This window comes from Kogia breviceps, chromosome 2 (assembly GCF_026419965.1).
Source record: "Kogia breviceps isolate mKogBre1 chromosome 2, mKogBre1 haplotype 1, whole genome shotgun sequence".
Lineage (NCBI taxonomy): Eukaryota > Metazoa > Chordata > Mammalia > Artiodactyla > Physeteridae > Kogia > Kogia breviceps.
The window spans coordinates 111,978,055-111,999,422 of record NC_081311.1 but is presented as its reverse complement, the minus strand read 5'-3'; the positions used below and the strand labels follow the sequence as shown (position 1 = coordinate 111,999,422).

General features: G+C 41.1%; 1 pseudogene; it reads right to left on the bottom strand.

Annotated features, from left to right (window-relative positions):
- Positions 1 to 15,904: 15,904 nt before the first annotated feature.
- On the bottom strand, positions 15,905 to 18,728 carry LOC131750379 (endogenous retrovirus group V member 2 Env polyprotein-like; annotated as a pseudogene).
- Between the last annotated feature and the right edge of the window lie 2,640 nt (positions 18,729 to 21,368).

Below are 21,368 nucleotides of genomic sequence, written 5' to 3'. Positions count from 1 at the left end.
TTTCTCTCTCTAGTTGTGGTGTGTGGGTTTTCTCTCTCTAGTTGTGGCGTGAAGGTTACAGAGCACGTGGGCTTCATAGTTTGTGGCACGTGGGCTCTCTCATTGAGGCACACAAGCTCAGTACTTGTGGCGTGCGGGCTTAGTTGCCCCGTGGCATGTGGGATGTTAGCTCCCCGACCAGGGATCAAACCCACGTCCACTGCATTGGAAGGTGGATTCTTTACCACTGGACCACCAGGGAAGTCCCATTAAGAAAATATTTTAACTGAAGTATTATTTTTTTATATGCTTTGTCTTTTCTTTATCAATTATTTGGAATATTTTCAACTATTTTTACATTTAAGATTTCTTTTTAAAATTCATCATTCCATTACTGTATGATTCTTCCATCCTTAATTTTTTTATTTGGACTGATGTCTTATTAGTATCTTTCATGAAGCATACTTATGAAAAGCCTTTATTAGTAGTATATTTGCTGAACTTTTGCATATGTACAGACATTTCTCGAAGGTGTTCAAATACGAATGTCACCTCAACTGGATGTATATTTTTGGAGTTTTTTCTTTTCCTCCAAAGTTAGGTTGAACCTGCCCCACTGCTTTCTGGTGTTCAGTGCTGTTAAGGATAAGTCTGAGACCAAACAGGTTTTTCTTTCTTTGTAACATTTCTCACCAGACTTTAAGAAAACAAAGCAAAAACTAATTATAGTTAAAATATATTGTCAAACATACACATACATTTTTATTAATTTTGTCTATCTACTACAATTTATTTTTAGCTGAGATTAGTTTTCTTCAAGAGGTCTTTATCACTTCTGTCCAAAGTGTTTTCTTTCAATACACAGAATCACCTACAGTTCTTAGATTAAATCTTTATTTTTTCTTTACTAGAGAAAAATCATCTTAATATTTTTCTCCTTTTTTTTCCTTTATTCTTGAAGAGATTTTCAAGTTTCTGGCCTGGATTCCTGATTTACTTTTTTCCCCTGCAGATTCAATTTATTTTTCGTGTATTCATGTGTGAGTCTCTGTGTGTGTATGCATGCAAGTGCCTTGAGGATGGGTCCTTCCTTATCTTGCTCAACTTTTTTTTTTTTTAGAAGATGTTGGGGGTAGGAGTTTATTAATTAATTTACTTATTTTTGCTGTGTTGGGTCTTCGTTTCTGTGTGAGGGCTTTCTCCAGTTGCGGCAAGTGGGGCCACTCTTCATCACCGTGCACGGGCCTCTCACTATTGCAGCCTTTCTTGTTGCGGAGCACAGGCTCCAGACACGCAGGCTCAGTAGCTGTGTCTCATGGGCCTAGTTGCTCCGTGGCATGTGGGATCCTCCCAGACCAGGGCTCAAACCCGTGTCCCCTGCATTAGCAGGCAGATTCTCAACCACTGAGCCACTAGGGAAGCCCACTCAACTTTCTTTTTAACTTAGTTTTTTATTTTTCTGTTTAGTGTATTTTCTTTTCATGGTTTTCCGCTGATGTATCATACTGTTTCCTACTCACAATACCAACTTATTTTCAAAAGTTTTTGTTTTGTAACAATCTGTAAGTCTAGAGAATGATGTTTTCACATCCTTGTCCTATGGAATTTTTAAAAGCATAATCCAAGTGCTTTTTACATTTTCTTTGCCATTCACTAATTTTTTTTTTTTTTAGACTGCATTGGGTCTTTGTTGCTGCATGCAGGCTCTCTCTAGCTGTGGCAAATGGGGGCTACTCTTTGTTGCAGTGGGCGGGCTTCTCATTGTGGTGGCTTCTCTTCTTGCGGAGCACAGGCTCTAGGTATGCAGGCTTCAGTAGTTGCAGCGCATGGGCTCTAGGGTGCTCAGGCTTCAGTAGTTGTGGCATGTGGGCTCAGTAGTTGTGGCTCACAGGCTTAGTGGCTCTGCAGCATGGGGGATCTTCCCAGACCAGGGATCAAACCCATGTCCCGTGCATTAGCAAGCAGATTCTTAACCACTGTGCCACCAGGGAAGTCCCGCCATTCACTAATGTTTAATTACAGAGAAAACACTCTACTTCCAGTGCTTCCCAGCAAATAGGGTATACAATATTTATTGCCCACTCTTTCCATCAATTTTATGCCTCTTAAATATCGTTCTTAGGTCTATAACTTCTGGTCCATTTCTCCATCATATATCCTAGTGGGTCTTTTCTAAGAATCAGTCTAATTAATCTCATTCTCATATCAATATATCTTTACTTAAACAATAAGAAAGTGCAGAAAATGTCAGTGCTCCTGTATGCTGTATTATGGGGATTCTTCCTGTAATCCACACCCAGCTGCACCTCCAAATACCTGGTCCATGAATTCATTAGGAAAGCACCAGGCTTCTTTAGTGCTCCAGCACCCCCTTCTCTTTCTTGAAAACAGTCCTAGAGGTCTAGACTATTTTCTGGTAGCATCACATTTTGAAAGAATGTAGAAGCTTGGATTGGGGAAGTGCTCTGCCCACCTCAAGAAGCACTGACTGGTACAGGATGGCTATCCACTTTATTTTCTAATACAGATCCCAGGCCTTTGCATCTTGATGCTGAGTATGGGGGAAACACATTTTTAAAATTATATGGAGACTCAGTTTCATCAGGGAAATTATTGGTAGATTACCAATGGTTTTGGTTTGTTTTTTACTTAGCTCCACTTCACCTAAAACCTCTCACACATATCATACTGATTTATCAATATTTTTGGATTTTCCTAAGTGTTTTAGAGAAAATTACAAAGAACTGAATCAAAGGCTCCTTGTCAGATGCCTTTTAAAACTGCTAGTTTCCTCTTTAATTGTTAATAAACAATATGGGTGCAATGTCTGGGAATATGGCTTCCTCTTTCCTATCCACAGCCATGTCTTCAGTCCTTAGAACTCATCCACAGAGATTAGTAGCCCTGTATCTTTCCTCCAGATGTTGTCCTTTAAAGGTGCATTAGACACCTCTTACTTCCCACCGCACAGCGTCACATTCCACCTCTTTCTAATCTGTCTGCTGCACTTAGCTTTGCAGGAGCGCAACAGAGAACTTGGCCTCAGCTATGCTTAGTCACTCTCTGGATTCGCTTTTTTTTTTTTGCTGCCATAACAAATTACCACAGGTTTAGCCTCTTGAAACAATACATATATCATCTCACAGTTCTGTAGGTCAGAAGTCCAGGTTGGCTTGAGTAGATTCTCTGCTCCAGGTTTCACAAGGCGGGCATCAAGGTGTTGACGACCGGAGCTCTTATCACAGGCTCTAGGGAGGATGTGCTCCCAAGCTCATTCAGGCTTATGGCAGAATCCAGTTCCTTGCAGTTGTAGGACTGAGGTTCTAGTTACCTTGCTGGCTGTCAGCTGGGGTCCATCCTTAGCTCCTACAGATATCTCTATGGTCCTAGTAGGTGGGCCCCTACATCCCAGAACCATGTTTCATAGCTCCCTCATGCTTGCAGTCTCCTTGAGTTACATTTCTACTGATCTCTTCTGCTTCCAGCCAGAGAAAGCTCTTTGTGTTTAAGGGCTTATATGATTAAGTTGGACCAATGTGGATTATACAGGATAATTTCCTTATTTTAAGGTCCTTAACCTTAATTATATCTACAAAGTCCTTTTTGCCATGTAAGCTAATATATTCATGGATTCCAGGGATTAAGGCACAGGCATCTTTATGGTGCCATTATTTGACCTGTGACACACTCTTGCTTCTGCCCTGGGGCACCTCTGAGCCAGTACAAAACAACTAGCTCTAGATGCCCTGCTAAATATTAAATTCTCTTATATTCTTCCTTGCTGGTCCAACGTCTTCATGATCTACTCTTGAATGTTCTCCCCCTCCTATTGTTCAGGTCTCAAAAATGTCTTACTCAAGATACACACCTAATTGACCTTAATTATTTGCCTGAAGACAAATGATATGAGCGCAGACCATGGGGAGGACAAGAACATCTACAGGAACCTACCTGGCACTCAGCACGTGCAACCTGGAGATGTGAAGGTGTTAATACAACACGGAGCAACCATTAACCAATTTTTAAAAAGTCCAAATTCCATCTCTTAGCTAATTCCATGCTTCATCCTTCCTGTCTTTTTCGAAGGTCTCTGAGAAAAAAACCCAAGATTCCCTTATTAGTGATCAATTTGATAACACCTGCTTGTATGGATTGTCTGCTATTCCCAGTTTCCTGTACCTATTCTCGAAATCACTGCCCAATACAAACTGCTTGCATAAGGCCCATGTCTCAAGCTCCATTTTGGGAAATAAAAAGTGGCCTTTCAAAGTAAAGCATCAGGAAAGAATTCTTAAACAGACAGATATAATAAGGACCCATTGTTGGGGATAAATGCGGGAATGATTACCCTGACATGCAGTGGCATCACAATTTCTAAGAGTCTCACTAGTGCTAACCAGGATGAGTTAGTTACAGGTAGAAGATGTGGCATTGGCTTACATGGTAGCTGTGGTCCTTGGACAATATAGGGACAAAAGTAATTATAAGGATTATATTTTTGTATAATTTATTTAAGTCTTTAAAAAAAAATAGAATCAGGTTAGCCAACAATCACCTCAAGGCACACTGTTACAGGTCAGAAGGCCGAATTGGAGGCAGTTGAAGGGACCCCTATCTCCTACAGCTTCATGCAGGCTATACTGAAAATTAGACCCGGACTTCATTTTACATGGAGCAGAGCTACAAAGGAGGTACCCTGGTGTAGATTTGACTTGTCTCACAGCTTAAGGTCAGTGATCTTATAGAAAGCAAACTTTGGTAGGGGATATTTGCGTGGACAAGTGTGAAAATGTCAAACCTCCAAGTTTCTCTGAATCATCCAGACTGACGGAAGGGACACCTGCCCATCTGCTAAAGGAAAACAGGCTGCCTTTGTCTGGAGGCTCTGTAAAGATCTCGCCTAAAATGGATGCCTTGCAAGGTCATCCTTGTTCTCCCCACAGTTTGTTCCCATTTCATTGCCTTCATATCAATAACCAGGTTCAACCAGCTCAAGCAGGGAAACAGTTCCTGTTCCAGGAAAAAGTAGAAGACCTGGTTATTATGAAAGGGAACACATTCAAAAGTGGATCATGAAGACACTGGACCAGTAGGAAAGAATACAAGAGGATAATTCGTTTAACATCATGGTAAGAGGGTCTGGGGCTAGTTATTTTGTGCTCTGATGGATCCCTAAATCATGGGAAATATGACGGTCCTCAATAAATGAGGCAGAGATGCTGGAACTGCCTTAACAGTATTTGGGGTCAGAAGGCTCAAGGAGGTAGGTGGGAATGTTAGGCCAGACCTACTGCATATTAGGACCTAGTGTATGGGTCAACCATGTTTTGTGTAAAGTCCAAGAGGATACTCTCTTCACAAAGGTAATAAAAGATTCCCTGGTAGAGGGCATATTAAAAACTTTGTTAGGCTGGGCTTGATAATAGATGTTTTCTGGAACTGGGCTCTACAATGTCAATAGAGATAATAGGATTTCAGAATGTCCTGCTTTAAGTGGCAGCATTTATCCAATAGACGGAAGTTAGAAATATTTACTGCTATAGACAGCAAGGGTGAAGTGGCAACCAGGGTGCCTTGGGTCTGTGGCAATGACTGATAGGCCATAGGTTTTTCTGGTAGCAAGATAGATGCGCAGCCAACTAGGGTGTTATTTGACCTTACATCCAAAGAAATTTAGAGGTGGCACATAGAAGATTTACATCCTCTACAGCAATGGATAAAAATTCATGACTCCTGATGTGGTTTCAAAACCTAAGTCAGTTCACAGACCCAGAATCCAATAATTGAAAGTGAAACCAAATGCCCTTGAGGAAGAATAAATATTCCTTCAATCTGTCCTCAGAGATGCTGTGCCAATTGCCAGACTTAACCTCACAATGGAAAAAGGAAATACTCAGAACTTTTGAATGTTTTTGGATATAGTATCCAAACTGTAAGAGGATACCATAACAATCATCATGCCCCCGTTTAGTGGGAGCCTATGGAGGCCAAGTAATAAGTAAAGTTCTGATCCAGGTTTATCTTTTAGTGGATCTAGTGCATCCAACAATCTACCCAGTAGCTATTTCCTGGCCCGTCAATACACAGTTGGCATGCATTTTCTGAGCACCTGGCCAAACTCCGACATGTTCACTCTGATTTGCAGAAGAACAGTGATTATGATAAGGGTTAAGTGTGGAAGCTCCTGAAACTGCCCTATCTTCAAGTCAAAATAGTAAATCAGAAGCAAGAATACATTCCTGGAAGAATTTCAGAGATTGGTGCCCCAATTAAAGATCTAAAGAATATGGTGGTGCTGGTTCCTGTCTTAAACCATTAGTCAAAAATAAATAAATGAATGAATCTATTTGGCAGATGACAATGGACTACTATAAACTTAACTAAGTTGCAGCCCCAATTGCGATCCTTTGCCAGATGTGATATTTTTACAGGAATATGCTAACATAGGTTATGACACTTGGTGTACAGCTACTGATCTGGTAGATGCATTTTCTTCAATCCCCATCAGAAGATTCAAACTTTTTCTTTTATGCAAGAAGAACAGCAATATATTGTTGATCTGTTGATCTGTTGATCTGTTGATCTCAGAACTGTGTTCACCCTCTTTCAGGAAACTTGATGATCATCTCACATTTTGTAGACCACACAGTGGCATGGGAAGGATCACTATCTGTTTAGTAAATATACGTATGGCAAATATACACTTCATAGAATAATAAACTATTTATAGTTTTATGAATTTTTAAATTATTTTCAAGGCTGATGTTACTGTATGCAACTATTTTGGTAGTGCTATAAATCCAGGCAGAAGGCAAAAATTAGAACTTAAGTAGTTTTTGCCTAAGTGTTTTCATTTTAAATAATTGGACACAAAAGTATTTTGGATATTCAGAATACTGCCTCCATTCTACATTCCATTTATTTTCTGTGGAATCCTCAAATCTTGAATTATTTGCCCTTTTTTAAAAAGTATAATTTCTGTTCAAATTCAATTAAGATATAATTATGCCTACAGAGTTCTCTCCTGCCTGCTTAATGATTTTTAAAATAACACATTTTTATTTATCTTAAAGACTGCAATAGAAAACACAAATCTTTTTGAATATTTACCTTACTGTCATTATTACTTGCAGCATGATACCTGCACATCCATTTAAATGCTTCTTTTTGGCCTATATTAGAATGCAAAATGAACTCTGAATCCCATGCTTGTAAGTGGATGTATATATATATATATATATATATATATATATATATATATTTGAAATGAACGTTTTCAGTGGACTCTTCAAGACAAGATCCTGAACATTGATTGACTCCCAATTAATTAGTACAAAGAGAGAAAATCTATAGAAACAACCTCGCTATTCATTTGATAGCTAGTTAAAATGCATACTCTGTACAAGTCACTTGACTCTCAATTACAATTAAGTATGCAAGGTTATCAGAACACCACAGGCAGAAAGTTGAAAGTAACCTTCCCCTATTAGAGTGAACACATCAGGGATGGTTCTGTGTGGTAAGGAAAGGCTGTGTGTAGCACAACTGATGTCACCACGGATCCTGGGATCCCATCAGCTGTAGCAGGCTCAAGGTAAAAACCTACTGAACTGGTAAAATTGTTTGTGGACCCCATCAAATATCAACTAGAACAGTCTAAGGAAAAATAGCTGTCAAGATTTGCCTGTTGCTCTAATGGTGTTGGGTTAATTTTGTCATGAAATTAACGATGCACTTAAAATGAAGAGATTTATGATACCTGCGAGCACTTCTAATTGAGTTAACCCAACAGAGCAGGTTACAAGTCATACAACTCCAAAAATGAATGATTAATAAGTGCCCAAATTGTGTCCTTATTGACTGAAATCTTCAATAGGCTATTAACATAATTACCTCATTTTTACTTCAACTATTGTCATTTTAAACCAGACGACTGTTTTTCATGAACACCAAGCTAGATTGTTTTCTTAAATTAACCTGTGAGCAAAAGCTTTATTGAGACTTAGAAGAAAAACTCTCCCTCTCTCTCTTCATATATATATATATATATATATATATATATATATATATATATATATATATATATATATATATAAAATAGCCCCCTTACTTATTTAGTTTCTATTCTTAAAATGTGGGATATTTTTATTTAACCTCACTAATTGAATTCTCACTAGTTGAATTTTTAAAGGCATTCATGCATTAAGTCATATACTGAAGAGACATTGATAAAAAGGCCTAACCTAAACTGCTAAGTATCCTGCATATTTCAGTGGTATTATTATGACAGGGATGAAAAACAACAGGGCCACTATGCTCCTTTTGATGGGTACATCTGAGACCAGTTGCAACCTGAAGACTGTAACAAGTACTAGTTAAATGTGTGTCATTTATTACTTGCAAAGATCACTTTCATGCAACTAGATTTTTGATGTGCCAGTTACCCATTATAGCCGTCTTGGCTAAGATGAGACATAGTTACCAGTGTGTCCCGTTCGCTGAGTGGCAAAAGGGAAGTGCCAAATTCAATTCACCTTCTCCTGCAGATTACAACAACGACAAAAAGTAACATTCAGTTTTGTATAAATGAAACAACAGAAATATCTGGCAAACCATATTTAGTATTTAAGAAGATACGTGCTCTACATTTCCAAACCCTGCACAAAAAAATGAAGAATTTTAGACTTTAGAACCTTATCATCGACAAGGCCATTAAGCGAATAGAATCTGTTGACCATTACGGACAAGGCCCTTGCTTTCTATATCACTTTGAATTACACATTCAGTTAACTATGATTAATAAAGATAATGTGATTAATAGAACCTTGGGGGGTTTTTTGTTTTGTTTTGTTTTTTGATACGCGGGCCTCTCACTGCTGTGGCCTCTCCCGTTGCGGAGCACAGACTCCGGACGCGCAGGCTCAGCGGCCATGGCTCACGGGCCCAGCCGCTCTGCGGCATGTGGGATCTTCCCAGACCGGGACACGAACCCGCGTCCCCTGCATCGGCAGGCGGACTCTCAACCACTGCGCCACCAGGAAAGCCCTAGAATCTTTTTTTAACGTGCTAACTTAGTAAATGAATCTTAAATCTACTATTATTTTTTTCCATTTTGTATTATTATTAAGGTATATTTATGACATGCAATTTAACTGAGATTAAAATTGCTATGTTTCACCTAGGTTTGGGGATACAATCATGGATCTAAAAACATGGATAATCAGTTCAATGATTCTTTGAAATCCTAGTTTTGACAGTGGTATCAAAGCACCTCAAGGACAAACATAGCTTGGCCTAAAATCAACCTCAAACCATCAGTGCTGTGAGCAAGCAGAATAACACAAAGCATCTGATAGCAAGTTTAGCCTTTTGGGGGTACACATTTTTATCTATAAAAACTCCCAGAGTTACTCATTTCTTGGTTTTCTTTTCATTATATGTGGCAACATATATGTTAACTATGTGTGAACATGAGTAAACTGTGTGTTAGCTCAAATGTCTATTTTCAATAATCCAGGGAACTATCTTAAGATTTTAGTATTTCTGTGAATTCAGGAACACATTAAAGACATGATGTTCCAAACTTCAGAAGTCATGTCCCGTTTCTCTAATTCATCTCCTTGCACTAAAAGGAGGCCCCTAACTTATGATGATTTCCAAAAGAGATAGGTAATACCTTAGGATCTTATCAAGAAGTTGTGTGTTGAGATACCTTCCCCCTGCTCTTTTCAAGTAATATCTCTGTTGAAAATTTCTATTTTCATTATAGGATGGTCTGAGATTTCTTACAATATATTTCAGCTCAAGTGTTACAAAATCTTCATGGATTATAAACACTTTCAAATTTCTATCTTTTCTTAGAAGATATCCAAAATGCAGTACAATATTGCTTTGGTTTTTCAAGAAGCTTAGTAAATCCCAGAATACTTCTATGTTGACATTAAAATCACAGATATGGCCAGTTATTTCAGGCAAATTAAAATTTAGATGCATCACTGAAAATATATGATTCCCTGGAAGTTACATGAAGAACACCTGTGCATATAAAACCTAAACTATGCTGGAAATTAATAATGAATGCCAAATATGTGCAAAAGGTGATTGGTTGGATGGTTGGATGCATGAATAAATATTCCTTCCAGATATAAAGCATGGATGAGTAAAATCTTAGTTATTTGGGAACACTGTGGTTTAAGATTTCCTAGATTGTATTTTAATCATGTATATTAATTAGATCACATCATAAAAGTCAGAATTTTATTCCTGCTCTGTGCGGAATACATATGGATATTGGAGGAGAACAGGGTTAAAAAATGTCAGAGTCTATCAGACTGAAAGATGACACATACAGACAGCATCGTTTCTAGTGAAAATTCAATTTTATGAACAATAAAAAAGAGATATAATCCTGATTCCTACCAATCCTTGTGAATTTCAAACCTTAATCTGAATACTTGCTTCCTTCATTTCTCCATTTTCGCTATCTCTTCTCTTTGATTTCTACCTACCATACTACCATCATCACTGCAATGGACATTCACACCCACTCTGTTTATTTTATTCAGGATTATAGCAGTACTTTGTGGTAGTATCTTTTTAGTTATTTAGCACTCATCATAGTATCTCCCTTTTAGGTTTTCTTTCATTTACTCTATCAGCATAGTAGCATGCTCACATACTGAAAAAAAAAAAAAAAAAGAATAGAAAAGGGAAGAAGTTTCTATACATGCTAGGAAAAGATGATCTAGATGTAAAGGTGGGATTTGGGAACAAGAATGAAGATGTGGATTATCTTTAAGTGTCAACAGTTATACTTTTCTTGTTATTACTGTGAATCAAGGGTTCATAAAATTTTTTATTTGCAGTTTTTCAAGTACCCTCATAACCCTTACCTTTGCTTTCATTCTCCCATACAATTGAGATGCCAGCTGAGCCTCCCGGCTACCACAAGGACTCCATTTCATAGCATACTGGTGAAATACCATAATCAATCAGATCCGAAGCAAAGAGTAACATGGTGATTCATGAAGTAACAAAACATCCTCAACAGACAGTTCCTAAACAAAGACTGTCTTTTAGATGAGTCCACATTGGGCAGAAATGCCTAGGCTGTTGCATCACTGCCTTGCTCGGTCATTGGCTGGCTTTTCTAGAGAAGCATGAACTTGACTCAAAAACTGAGACAGACTGACAGTAAGAGGCTTTCATCTAACCTTACTTCTCACAGCTGGGCAGTGAGTTCTTTCTGTTTTTTTTTTTTTTTGCGGCACGTGAGCCTCTCACTGCTGTGGCCTCTCCCGTTGCGGAGCACAGGCTCCGGACGCACAGGCTCAGCGGCCGCGGCTCACGGGCCCAGCCGCTCCGCGGCATGTGTGATCTTCCCGGACCGGGGCACGAACCCGCATCCCCTGCATCGGCAGGCGGACTCTCAACCACTGCGCCACCAGGGAAGCCCGTGAGTTCTTTCTTGAAGCAGGATCTGGATTGCATATAATACTTTCTGGCACAATAACAATTTTGATATTCACTAGATATGTACTACGCATCTGACAGACCAAAAAAAAAGTGTTTATACTTTGTGAATGAAACAAAAATTACAAAAACATGCTCAATAAGCAAAAAATTTTATCTATTTAAATAGCACATACACACAAATAACTCCTACACTTTCCCTGGTTTCAATCTTTTCCATTGAAGGTCTCAATGTATAGGCATTGCTGCCAATCAGAACCAATATGGTGTGCTCAATTGATTAGCTCTGGTTTCCATTCAGTGTTACGTTTTGTCTCAAATGTCAGGATTGTTTTTCCATGTTCTTTCTCCTTAATCCTGATCAGTTGTTAGGACAATATTTCATGAATATTTCTGTTTCTCTAGGAACACCTGTACCCAAACTGTTTGCATAGGGGCCTTAATTGTTCTGATTTTCTCAGGACATGTCCTCTTCCCCAGCCCCCTCAGACTAGAACCTTCTTCTGTACCACTTTTCATTTGCCTGTGCACTTTGATATACTACCTAGAACTAGTCCTCCCCTTCTTGACTCCCAATTATTTAAGTGTACCCCTGGATTCTTTTCTTCCCCATCCTGCTCATTTAATGAATGTCATCAAAATGCCCACTTCTGGATTGCAGGAAAGACTTCCAGCCTTAGGGACCCTGTGCCTGTACTATCCTCTTTCACTACTCAGCTTTTTTAAGTGAAGACTTCTCAGACCCATCAATATGGAGAATTTCCTAAAAAATATAGATTGCTAGGTTTGTTTACCTGGGGGGAAAAAAAACAAAAAAATATATAAATTATATATGTGTTCGTTGTTAATTGTTTGATTAGATGACATAAAGGTAATTTTAGACTTCTTATCAAATGTTTTGTTTACTGTTATTTTAAAACTTTTTTCCCCCAAATAAGATAAAGCAATTGGCTCATTAATAAATTCCCATCTCTCAGAACGGATCTAAGGAGTAAACAAGCCAATAAAAGTAATTTCCTCCATGCTCCTGATAGAAAAACCCTAGAGGAGATGCATCAGGAGAGCAGCTCAGCATCTGATTGCCAGGGCTGAAGCAGGGAAGCCCGGTAAAAACCCTGAGCCCAGTCAGGGAAGGTGAATGTGAAAGGGTGCCTCTCATTTGTTCAGAGCAGTTGAAAAAAAAATTGAACATGAGAACCCCGAGTGGTAGCCCACAGCCCTGGCAGTGTGGTTTATAGCTCATCACCAGTAGGAAAATGTTCAGTCATCTACATGGATACCATCAAGCATAAGCAAAGGAGAAATTTCAGTAGCCACTGAGAGTAGAACAGTTACTTTAAGTACATAACTTACATATTTAACATGATCTCATTTCTTTATTAACTTTCTGGCAAATATCCTTTCTTCTTTTTCTCCTTTTCTCCCCCTTGTCCTTGTTCATCTCTTTTTTCTTTATTTTATTAAGAAACTTTGAGGGTTTATGTCCTGAGTTCAGAACTGATTCTATATTATATTTCAATCACAGTTTATGTTTCTGCTATAAGAGTTATGCTGAGAAAATATGTATAGAGTCCTTGGATCAGTGCCAGGCACATAGTATATGCTATATTTAGTTGATCAAACTTATCACTGTGATAACTACAAATATAGAGAAATGAGAAATCTGAATAATTTTAGTAGGATGGAGCTAGTGACTGGGAACAGTACAGACTAGAATTCTTAAGTGTCTAACTCATGAGCTGCATGGACCAAGATGAGTGATGGTATTATTTTCTGTAATGTAGCTTACTTGGCTTCCTGGTATATATGTAGGTTATATTCAAAGAGTTCCTCAAAGTGTAATGAAGAAGATTTTTGTACTTTAAATTCCCCATGGAGATGATCTGGGATGAGCAGTTGGGAAAGGGACCCAGGCTGCAGGTTCTATACTGCAAGAGAAATTCTTTTCTGTGGCATTGGTGGAATTTGTTAATAATGGAAGAACTATCTTTAAAGCCTATTTTAACCACAAGTGTAACTAAGCAGGACCCTATGGGGCTTTCCCTGGACAGACTCCTCCTGCATATCCTCTGCTAAGCTCCTCTCAGAAGTACCTAGATAACAATATCTGATGCACATTTCCTAAGTTAATTTACAGATGCTAAAACCCCCACCAAATGGAAGATGTTAACTATTTGAGGACCACGACCACATAGTCCCCAGGCCTCCTGGAGCTTCCAGGTTGCTAATGTTAACCCTGTGACACCACCCTGTTACCTCACCACTAACCAATCAGAGAATTGTGCATGAGACCCTGCAACACACCTCCTTCACTTGGTCTTTAAGGATGCTTTCCTAAAACCCATCCAGGAGTTCCGGTGTCTGGCACACTAGCTGCCCTGGACTCCTAGCTTGGCGCCCTACAATAAACGCTACACTTTCCTTCACCACAACCTGGTGTCAATAGATTGGCTTTACTGCACGCAGGCAAGAGGTCCCAAGTTTGGTTGGGAACAGAAGCTGTGAATTAGAAATTAAAAAAATAAAAAAACTGGACCTAGACACAATGGTGTCTAAATTAAAACAGATCTGTATACTACTCTGACGCAAGGCTGTTCAAGGTATCTAATCCATTACTGTGACCCAAATGGATTTTAAAAAGAACAAAAAACCTCACTGAGTTTCAGCAATACTTTAATTCTGTGTTTGTGACGCTGGCTTCCCCTTGGCTGAAACTTTCAGTACAGAAAAGGACATGTCTTGGTGATAATCATAAGTATAAATGTCTCAAGGGAGTATAGTTTAGGGCAGTGAGCAGGAGAAGGAAAATGGTTAGAGAAAGAGGGAGGATTCAGGCCAGGAGTTGAAAAGCTTTTCTGGAAATTTTAATGTAGGTGGAACTGCAGGGACACTTGAATGATGAGTCATGAAGATTGTAAATAATGGAGGTTTTATCGTTTTTAGATGATCTATGAGAGCCTCCATTGTTGTAGATTTGTTTGTTGTTTGTTTTAAATCAGTACCACAAGGATCATGGTTTTCATCTGACTATTGGACCATTCACATATATTTAATTAATTCTGACAGATCCAATGTTATTCTAGAGAATCCATCAAAAATTACATATATTCTTAGAAATAAACAAGATTTCCCCCAGCTTTAAAGGTAGGTGGTTTATATTCAGTTACAACACCCATAGGAAGAGTTATTAAACTCAAAGAAGTTAACATTTATTAATTTATACAAAATTATTACTGACCTAGACTAATTGCTTTATTCAGAAGAAAACAGAGCATTTTTATTTTTAAGAACCTGGATTTTGTGTACACAATAGTCTATTATCAATTCAAAAGTTTGTGGCAACATTATTCTAAGAATGTGATTGAGCTATCTGCTGATATAATCAGAGAATACAACACATATTCTGCATTTCTATTTCCTAACATGAATAAATGAATAAATAAATACATTAGCTAGCAAATGACCACTTACAATAAATAGAATTCACAGATAAAATCTGCATTAAAAGATCATTAGCATGGGGGACTGAAAACACAAAACTATGGAAATGAGTTTTGAAAGCTTAATTCTCTCTTTCTATCTTCTCAGAGTTAGGTACATACCTCAAGATATAAATAAATCCAGAGGGTAATTTTAGTGGCATACGGAGTAACCTATTCTTTTTTTGCGTTTGTAATTAGAGAAAGGGAGTTTGAGATCTCAGCCACAGTACTGGTCTAAGCCTCGTCTTCGTTTTCTGAGTTTACTCAGTGATAGAACACCAGCCTTGGATGGGTCCTACACCAGATGTCATCTTTGCACAGCACAAAGTGCCACCATTTTGCTTTCAGTTCAAATTTGCCTTTGGTTTGGGATGATATGGTATAATTTTCTAATTTTCTTTTTCTCTCTCTCTGTCTCTTTTCGTCACTTTTCATCTCTATCTTTTTTTCTGTCTCTCTCTCTCAAACTGTTTCCTAATGTTTTGCCTAATTTTCTGAAACCATTTAGTAGTCCAGAATTATCTATAGTTTATCATATATTCTGTCCATTTTTATGGAAATCCTGCCATGATTCAGCTAGAGGTGACTCCAAGTGCTGACAGAACTGTAGTATACCTTGCAAGTCAAAAATCTCCAGCCATCGAGAGGGCTGTAGGAGGTTTGTGATTTGAGAAGGAAGGCACACTACTTACATGCTGCCACTCACCTTTCTCCAGCATTCCCCCGCCCCTTTCTGAGGAGAACATTCTCCTTGATGATATCTTCATGCAACATTTGCTATTTTTCTGACGATCAAGCCGTACACCTTCATATGCATGCGTGTGTGTCTTGGTGAGAGTGTTATATCCTGTTGTTTTAGAAAGTATTGTCCAGGAGTGGGCAGATGACCTCAGGTGCCAGCCTATCTCATTCCCCCCTGAAGGATTCTACACCCCTTATTCTTAAGGGCCAAGGGGATGAAGGTCTCTTCTTCAGAGGTGGCATTGTACAATGATGCCTAGTCCTTTAGGGCCCAATCATCCCAAAGTGCATTCTCCCCAGAAGTGCATATTGTGTATGCATGGATAGGCCACTGCCCGGAGAGGCCAGGAGAAGGAGGAGTTTGGGTTCCCTCAGCAGGGGAGTTTATTCTGCAGTGGACCACAGAGGAATAGATGTGGAAGGGGTGCAAGCTTGGCCGGGGAATGTGGACTCAAACCAGCAACATAAAAGGGATCCCCAGAAAAAAAAAGGGATCCCCAGTTAGGTGTATTACTGTACCTGGGGGACAGGGGACCTCTGTCTAGTGGCCCCCATCTAGTTCTTTGCTTTCCTCTATTTTCTCCTGCTTGCTGAAAGCAGATAGGAGGCCATAGGCAAGTCTCCAGGAAGGGGCTGCCTTTCCCCTCCAGTTTGTACAAGAGGTGCTGGGGTGGATACTGGGAAGAGTAGAGACAGGTGCGTACACCAATGAGTCTGGTTAGGGGTGCACGGGGAGCTTGAAGTGAAAAACGACATAGTATAAATAGAGGATGAGCTTCCCACATCAGTAAGGCAGGTATCTGCCTGGCAGAAGAAACAGAGTTTTCCTTGTCCTGTGAAGAGAAGGGGCCACTGGAACTGGAGGCTGGTTTGGTTCCAAGGGTCTGCAAGCTCTCTACACCCCCTATCACATGATCATCAAATTCGACTATTAGAAGTGGCATTCTCCTCCCTGGTTCAGAGGTCAAGGTGAGATTCATGTCCTTATTTACAGGCACAAACTGGAGGACAGGAAAACCCTCTTGAGGGTGGGGATGACAGACCAACAGTTAGATTACTTCCTGAGGCCAAAATGCTGGAAAAGTTGACTATTGATTTTTCTCTCCAAGTTCCCCTTCCTTTGCCATCCTCTCCCCATCCCCTCCTTAGGAGCAGGGCCAAGAGAAGGGTCCACCCATCACCGATTCCTGTCCTCTGCACCCAGCAGGGAAGAAAGTTTCTTCTCCAGTGAGGGTGGTTGAGCAACCTGGCAAGATGCAAGCAAGAATATAGCAGCAAATAGGAGTCCAACCTACCGCATCACTTTCTACTTATCTGTCAGTGGTGCTTGTCTTCTGAATAGGTATCTTAGACTTGCCACTGGCTCGCAGGTGTATTATTCCCCTGTTTTGACCCATAGGGTTTTTAGAGGTAAGACTTTTAGTCCAGACAAATGCACCTAACTAGTGATCCCTTGTAATTTGGCAGCAGTGGGCATGGTAAAATTACTTTATAGGGGCCCTTTCATTTTGTTAATAGTTGGTCTTCAGGGAATCCCTCCTTCCAAGTCTTAAGAAGAACTTGGTCTCCAGGGTTAACTTGTGAAGGGGCTGCTCCTCCTGCTGTATCTGTGGCGGGAGCTGGCAGCGCCTTATTGACATAATCCAAGATTGCCTTGTGAACTTGCCCCAGAATCACAATATATTATAGGGTCTGGCTCACTCCTTCATATAGTAGAATGTCAGTAGTAGGAATAGGCCTCCCATAGGTCATCTCAAATGGGCTAAACTGAAGATTAGGAGTGCAAAGGGAAGTAAATTGGTCCAATGTTCATGTGTAGCTTATAATCTATCCCCTAAGGCTGCTAAGAGCCCCTGTGTGATCTTTGCTACAAAAGAGGGCCCATTATCACTCTAGAAGGACTTTGGAAGGCCAAACAGAGGAGTTTTTTCCTTTAGAAGGGACTTACAGACTTGAGTAGCTTTTTCAGATTGAGTGGGGAAGGCTTCAACCCAACATGTGATGGTGTCAACGAATACTAGTAGATCTCTGTACCCTGACCACAGGGTCATTTGGGTGAAATCAAACTGCCAATCTTCCCCAGAGTATGTCCCTCAGCATTCAACTGGTTTGAGTCATGAAGGGGGGATTGGGTGAGCCTGCAAGTTACTACCGGCACACGAATCACAGGCAAGAGTCACTTGTTTTACTGTTCCCTTAAGTCCCTTCCCTGAAGATGTCTTTTGCACCAAGTCCCATAGTGCACCCCTCCTATAGTGGGAGCATCACGCAAACTCTTGATGAGCTTCCACTCTTGGGCCTCAGGGATGAGCATCGTGTCATCCTTCATGAACCAACTGGTGTCTCTCTTCTCTCAGCCCCACCTTTCTGTGTTTTCTTGTTCCTGTGAGGAATCCTGGGGCAGGTTAGGGAGCCCAGAGGGGCCAATTACCAAGGCCATAATTTGCTCAGTCTCCCATAAATGAACTGCCTGTTTTGCAGTTCAATCAGCTTTGCTGTTTCCTTGACTTGCAAAATATCCATCCTTCTGTTGGCTCTCACAGTGATTACTGCCACCTGGGTCAGGAGCTGCATTCCTTCTGAAAGGGCCAGAATTCAATCCTTATATTTTGTGGGAGAATTTCTAGCAGTTAACATTCCCCTTTCTTTCTAAATGGCAGCAAGAACATGCAGCACATGGAATCCATATTTAGAGTCAGAATAAATATTTAATTTCTTATCCTTCTTTAATTGCAGAGCTCTCATTAATGCAATTAGCTTGGCTTTCTGGGCCGAGGTCACGGGTGCCAGGGCCTTGGTTTCTATTACTTTATCTAGACTCTGTATTGCCTACCCTGACTTTCGGGTTTCCATTCCTACAAAGCTGCTCCCATCAGTAAACCACTCGACCTCAATGCTTTTAAGAGGTTCATCTAGAACATTGGACCTGCTGGAGTAAATTTGATCTATGGTCTCTGTACACTGATGCAATAAGTCTTCACTCCTAACAGCTAGAAGCAGAGTTGCTGGATTCAAAGTCTGACGTACATTTAAGGTAACATCGGAGGTGTCCATTAGGACAAACTGCTATTTAGTTAAGCTTCCCCCCAGCCAACCAATGATGTCCTTTGACTTCCGGCACAGATTGTACCTGATGAGGGGTTAATACGTCTAAGGTGAGCTTAGAAGGGTGAGCTTAGAAGGGTGAGGGTGAGCTTTTTCCAGGGTGAGCTTAGAAGCCTCATAAGCCAACACAGCTGTGGCTGCTGCTGCCTGTATGCAGCTGGGCCATCTCAGGGCTAATGAGTCCAGTTGTTTTGAAAAGTAAGCCATGGGCTCTGACTTGGTCCCAGCTTTTGGGTCAGGACTCCCGGTGCTATATTCCCGATCACTCATGAATGTACAGGAAAAAGAGTTTGTCTAAATTTGGAAGCCCCGGTGTTGGTGCTCTACTCAATTCAGTCTTTAGAGTCTCAAAGGCCTGCTAGTGGTCCCCACCCCATTGGAGAGGTTTCCTTTTTCCTCCCTTTAGAGCCTCACTTAGGGGTTTTGCTATGAGGCCATAATTTGGAATCCAGCTAAAGCAGAACCCAGCCATCCCGAGAAAGCTTCAGAGTTGTCTGTTTGTGGTTGGAGATGGTAACGTACTACTTGCTATCTTCCAATCTATGGCCAGGGCTTGTGCTCCTGGGGTCAGAACAAATTCTAAATATTGGATCCTTTGCTGTGATATCTGAGCCTTGATTGGGGAGACTTTATATCACTTTTCTGCCAGAAAATTTAGGACCTTAACAGTATTCGGATCTGAATCTTGTTTTGTCTCACTACTTATAAGTAGGTCATCAACATATTGTAACAGAGTTCCAGTTTTCAGGCTCAGTTCCCCAATTCTTTTGCCAACACATTTCCAAAAAAATGGGGGGCTATCCCCAAACCCCTGTGGAAGCATCCTCCAACTGTACTGCATATCCTCCAAGGTGTCCGTGTCCTTCCACTCAAAGGCAAAGAGAAACTGTGAATCTGGATATAGGGGAATACAGAAGAATGCATCTTTGAGGTCCAACACAGAGAAATACTGAGCTTCCCCTGGCACCTGAGTGAGTAGTGTGTATGGGTTTGGCACCATTGGGTAAACGGGGATGACTGCTTCATTTACTGCCCAAAGGTAAGTCTTAGCACAAACCAGTACTCCCCGTTAAGCTTTTGGATGGGGAGAATCTGGGTGTTGCAAGGGGACTGACAGGGCCGAATGAGTCCATGTTTGAGGAATTTGGTGAGCAGTGGCTGGATGTCCCTCCCCTCCTGCCCAGGGCTTCAGGCTTTTTTTTTTTTTTTTTTTTTTTTTTGTGCAGTACGCGGGCCTCTCACTGTTGTGGCCTCTCCCGTTGTGGAGCACAGGCTCCGGACGTGCAGGCTCAGCGGCCACGGCTCACGAGCCCAGCCGCTCCGCGGCATGTGGGATCTTCCCGGACCGGGGCACGAACCCGTATCCCCTGCATCAGCAGGCGGACTCTCAACCACTGCACCACCAGGGAAGCCGGGCTTCAGGCTTTAAAGGGTATTGCCCTTCCCAGGGATATTTCACCTGGGTTTTAATCTGATTTCTATTGGGGAAATACACTTTGCCCTCTCCGGCATTGAAATATCCCAAACCCACCTGATCCACTTGTTCTCTAATTTGGGGAGAATATCTCAGTGATCAACAGGCAGGTCATCTTAGGCCACTATTCCTGGGCTTCCCTGGTGGCGCAGCTGTTGGGAGTCCACCTGCCGATGCAGGGGACACGGGTTCGTGCCCCGGTCCGGGAAGATCACACATGCCGCGGAGCGGCTGGGCTCGTGAGCCGTGGCCGCTGAGCCTGCACGTCCGGAGCCTGTGCTCCACAACGGGAGAGGCCACAACAGTGAGAGGCCCGCGTACTGCAAAAAAAAAAAAAAAAAAAAAAAAAAAAAAGATGTATTCCTTGTTCTTGTTTCCTACTTCCTTGAACTTCTCCTTGTTCTAAGAAAATGCTGGCTCCTAATTTATTTAGCTAGTCTTTTCAAACGAGGGGGACAGGGCATTCTGGCATATACAAAAAGGAATGAGTAATAATAATAGACCTGACTCCCGGGTAAGGGGAGATGTAAACCACCTTACATGTGGCTGTCCATCAACTCCTGTCACAGGAGAGTCAGGGTTGGAGAGGGGGCCAGCTGGCCAAGTGAGAACAGAGCAGGCAACTCCAGTGTCTACAAGAAATTCAGTTCTTCTACCTGCCACATTGAGGGTGACTTGAGGCTCCGCTGGAGTGATGAGGATGGATCAAGTAGGATCCGGAGCCCTGCGGGCACTGTGGTCCTGTCAGTCGGTGTCGCGTGTGGGAACCTCTCATCCAGGGATTCACGAGGAACGAAGGCCAGCAGGGGTTGTCCTTCGGGCGCCCCACAAGAGGGCGCTCTGGGCATTTCCTCTGCAACTGTTCCTCCTTCCTACAAAAGGCACGCTGATTTCAACCCCGGCGACTTCTTGGCTCTCCGTCTGGTCTTCTCGGCTTCCTAGAGTCCCTTCAGGTGGCAGGTGGATCAAAGCAGCCAAAAGCTGCGTTTTCCTTATTAACCTCCTCTCCTTGTTGGCCTGCCCTGTAAAGTCTCCGTTACTATAGACTTTAAAGCCTTCCTCTGCCAAGGTTGATGACGAGGTTTGGGTCCAGCCTCTAGCTTTGGTAACTTTAT